Genomic DNA, 5065 nt, shown 5'->3' with positions numbered 1-5065 from the left:
GTGCACAGAAATCTGGTTAACTGTTGCTCTTTTGCTCACTGTGTTGGTAGAATGAAATTAAGAAGTACTGTTTTTTTTTTAAATATACAATAAGGTTTTAATGGAAGAGAAAAGAGGTCAATTGAGCAGAGAAAAAGAATATGGGAAAAAAAAAATCGTACCATAACTGTGAGATGGGCGTCCATCCAGCAGATGGCAGTATTACTTTAGATAACCAATCACTTTAAACAACTAGAAGGGAAAGGACAGATCCCTTTAGCTCCACAGTGGGAAGAATTCCTTCTCAGCTGAGAATATTTCCTCTGCCTGCACAGATGTCCACTGCAGCAGCTTAAAATTATCCTAAGGAGGGTTTGCAACCCTTTCTATATTTGGAAAACATATAAATAAATAAAAACTCTTGCAGGTTCCTATCTGCATGCGCAAGCAGCAGAAAACGATAAGATGTCTTTCTTTATGCATGACCTTTCAAAGAGTCAGAAATTACTACAGAAAAAAGTGCAATTTACTTTAAATCGACAGAATCAATCAATGATGAAACAACATGTTAAGTCTCCTAACACTTGGTACATTGATTGTGGTGTTCCCAGGTCTGAACTCTCTGAGCCTATTGATCTATGAAATCAATGGAGCAAAGCAGCATTAGATCACCAAGTGTTTGAGTTTATGAGGTGGATGTCACAGAAAGTCCCAGGAATAGACTGCTGAGGACAAACATTTACATTAAGCATCTGTTTCACAGCACTTATTAGATCGAAAATTTGGTATTTAGACAGAAATGGGGTTAATTGTTTTCTTTTCTTTTCAGCTTCCATGTTTAAGGTTTAGATATCCAAGCAGAAACTGTACAATTACATCTTCTTTCCCCCACAATGTTAAAATCCTTATACCCTGTGAGCTTTGAACAGTTTAGTGGAGTTTAAGCTTGATGAAGATTTTGTAACAGTTGATCTTTCTGCCTGCAATCAATGACTGCATTTACATGTGCTATTACTGGTGTACTATTATCTCCACTAATTGTCTTAGTTTATACATAAGGCTGGTTACAAATTTGTGAAGCACCTTTACAGTCTGCTGTCTAAAACTGCTGATGAAGACTTCTCCAGGGGGAAGGAGCTAGTAAAGGAGAAAGATTTTAAAAGGGATGCTTTTCCATTTTTCTCCTTGACAAGTTAGTGAAATGTATTGCCAAACGACAAATGACATTAGAGTGATGTAACACTAATGTCCCCCTCAGAGTTAGCTTCTCTTTTAAAAGACTATTTTAAAGGGATATTTCATTAGAATGACTGTTCTATAGCAGTGACATGGGCTATTTCACTCAAACGAACACTATGCCCAATAGGGGTGTGCAAAATAATCGTCATGAAGATGCATCGCGATTCTAATTTTTGTGATCTACTGCATCGATTCTTGAAGCCAAGTATCGATTCTTAATTTAAAAAAATGAGAATAAATAAAATACATGATTGGTTGGCGCACAGCAGCCAAAAACAAGTGGAATACAGCTTCCAGTCCAGCAGATGTCGCTGCAGATGTTTTGACGCCCGCTCCTTTGTGTCACAAGCGTTTCCGGCCGCGGGATACTGCGACGAGTCATATGAAATAAAACATGGAGGACACTATGAAAATTCGCCCGGCTCCATCACAGTTCAAGTCAGTTGCTTGGATGCATTTTGGCTTTAAAAACAAAGAAGTTAAAAACGAAATTGATATGACGCACATAATTTGCAAAAGGGGAAATGTTTTCATTTCATTGGTTTAAAGGACCACTAAAGCCATGTGAATGACACTGATTATCCTTATTTTGTTATTTTAAGTTTTATAAATCCTAAGATCTTTTTGTCAGTGTGTCCACTCCAGTAATAGTAATATTTCTGTTAAGTATTTGTTTTCATGGCAACACCTGCAAAAGTCATTTCAATAAATACAGCTATGTATGAATTCAGTTGCTTTTAGTTATGTATCAACTGAAGACACGATCCAGATCATACCCAGCCAGTCAGCCACTGGTAAGGGCTGTATCTTTTTCTTACAGTGTTCAGTGAAAATATTGCAATACATCGCAATATTTCAAGTATCGTGATGCATCGTGATAGAATCGCATCGAGGCATGTGAATCGTGATTCGAATCGAATCGTGACTTCTTTGGCAATACCCACCCCTAATGCCCAAGCGTCACAGTCTCAAACTCCTTTTTGTTTGTAAAGTATCTGCTGTATTCTCTGTAGCTATGAAAGCTACTAAACCTACTTAAACCTAAGATTTTGTTAAAGATTGGTTTATGTTTGCAGGATCCACTTTTATACACTGCACATAATTTGCCAGCCATTTCTTCAGCTTTCAAGCCATGATTTTGGAAAGGAAGAGAGTTCTTTATTGCTAGTGTAACATTGGAATCACAAATATTACAGTGTGTCAGAAAATTTGTTAATGAATCAAGAAAATATATAATCAGAATACAGAATAGGTAACACATTAAAGTATTAGAGTTGAGGATACACAGTATATTTAGTTTACACCTGAGAGGACCTTATTTACATAAAGGAGAACATCTTACATCATCTTTGCTCCTTCATGCAGTTTTAAGATTGGAGAGAATTCCTCCTGTTTTGTTGTGAATTCCTCTCTCTGTCTTATCTTCAGCCTTGCTGTTAAACTCATGATCAGTTACTGAAAAAGCTACGCTGATTGATCAGAAGAGTAAAGAATGCTCCTTATGTAGACAGAATAGAATGCGTCGTTATCAGTGGCATGTTTATTCTGTCTGCAACATGTTGTTGATGTTTTTGATGATGGTGATCACAGGAGCATGTTTCCGTATTGATGTCATTCTCGGCCACGTTGCATTTTTGACTCAGCTTTAGGCTGAAATGGAAAACAGCAAAGGGAATATGCTAAATAGTCATAGTCACTTTCCAAACCATGTAGATGTTAGATGTAACTTCCTGATTTCGGTCTGTTATATACAGTATAATAATAAATATCTTTTTTTTTTGCTAAATGCAGGATAAAGATAGATCCTTAATGATGTTTGTTTCTTCAAATGTTTGGATTTACTTCCAAAATCTTATATTAATTCTGGCTTATTGCTTCTACATATAGGGTGTTTATCCATTGGGATAACCTAATTTGCTTTAACCTTCCAACTGAAATCCCATTTGGATGTTGTTTCAAAACTCCCACATGATATTCCTCCTTAATATTGTAACTATTTAGTGACACCCACTAAACATAATACTTTAGCTTACTTCTTAATTTTGCTTTCTTTTGTCCTCCAAATGTAATGATGAGAATTCTGTAGAAAAATTGATGTGCACCTGAGCACAATTAGAAACTGAAATCTTGCTTTCTGTGTGTCTTTCAAAATGGTTGTTTATTTTCTCTCTTACTGGCTTTTCAGCCCATGTCCTTAAAGGGCTTATTTTATTCTTGATGGTGACATTCTTTACAACAGCTGGCTAGCTGAGCTGGATAGCTCACCCATCCTGCAAACAGGAAGCCTGGGTTCGTATCCCAGCTTGGGGGATTGAGCTGCCAGTTTGGGTCCTTAGGCAAGACCCTTCATGCTAATGCCTGCTTTGTGGGAGTGGTGGTCTAGTGGTTAGGGCATTGCACTCAAAATCCTGAGGTTCTGAGTTTAAGCCCCACTCCCGAGGACTGCCACTCTGGGTAGCAGCCCACTGTAGCCCCAAAGGGAAGGGTTAAATGCAGAGAGTGAATTTCGTTGCTCTGTACATGTGACAGTGTAATGACAATTAAAAAAAAAAAAAAACGCTGGACCCTCATTCCAGCTTCAGCTGTTCATTTCATGGAAGCTAGGATGGCTTGGTATTCGGGTGGTGATTGTTTCAACAGGTCATTTTTGATAATTTGTGGGTTTGGTGTAGAAAAAAAAGAAAAGAAAATATCCCCCAAACTGTTAAAGCATTTTGGAATGATTGAATAAAAAAAGGGTTTGGTCAGATTGAATGTTAGATAGTAAGAAAAAAGATGATACATATTTTATTGTCTTTGTGCTGAATATTTTTATCAGGTTTGTTTTATATAGAATGACTGAATAAAACTAACAGATATATTTCTTTAAAGATGCCAACTGTTTTACTTATTTTTTTCCATCTTTTTCATTCAATGGAGCTTGAATAGTGTTACTGTTTTTCCCCTTTCCTCTCCACTTGTTACCCTTTTGTACTCTGCATAGCAACCATGCTTTAGCCTTTAACTGGTACATTGCTTCAAGAATGCATGCAGTGATCTAAATGCTGAAATAGACAGCTTTATCAAGCAAAAGTAGCCATTTTTTATGGGTTATTGTCAATAAAGTGCAGATAACAATCTTACATGAAGATTTAAGGTTGTGCTTGGGAATTGATTTTGCCAAGTTACTTCTGATGAAAATCAGTAACCTGAATAGGAAACTGCAGTTTGGTAGATTTTAAGTCTGATGTTGTTCCCTAACCTAAAATACAAATGTTTTATTTCCCTTAGTCTAAAGAAATATTTGTAAATAAATTGTATTCTTCTTGGCCCTTTACTGACATTTTCTGTCTCTAAATTCACAGTATTGGTTACACCTGGCATGCCGAAATGCAGTCCTAAATGGGCACTGTCCTTCAGGTTTTAGAGGTTTCCTTGCTTCAGCACAGCTGTTTTTGATGATTGCAGTTTAGCAAAAGGCTGTTAATCAGCTATCAATGAAAATCAGCTGTGCTGAAACAAGGAAACAACAAAAACCTCCAGTACAGTAGCCCTCGAGGACCGACTTTGTGGCCGGATTACACAATGTAAGTGATTTGTCCTTTAAAATGGGATCCACAGAATATTAGCAAAGTCATTCTACAGTCAGAAATCAATGGTTAAATTTTGAGATTTCAGACATTAGTGTAATGAACCAAAAATCTCTACAATAGATGTGTCTCCTCCCACCTCCTTCTGCTGACAGCCGATTTGTTTGCTTTGGGGTTTAATATTTAGCTCACCCACAAGCGTTTTTCCAACCACTTCACTAGCTGTAAACACAAAGAGCATCGTAAGTAAAGACTTGTTTGGGAACACTCGGTGAGAT

This window comes from Cyprinodon variegatus, unplaced genomic scaffold (assembly GCF_000732505.1).
Source record: "Cyprinodon variegatus isolate N-32 unplaced genomic scaffold, C_variegatus-1.0 Scaffold112, whole genome shotgun sequence".
Lineage (NCBI taxonomy): Eukaryota > Metazoa > Chordata > Actinopteri > Cyprinodontiformes > Cyprinodontidae > Cyprinodon > Cyprinodon variegatus.
Note: the sequence above shows the minus strand (reverse complement) of the source record.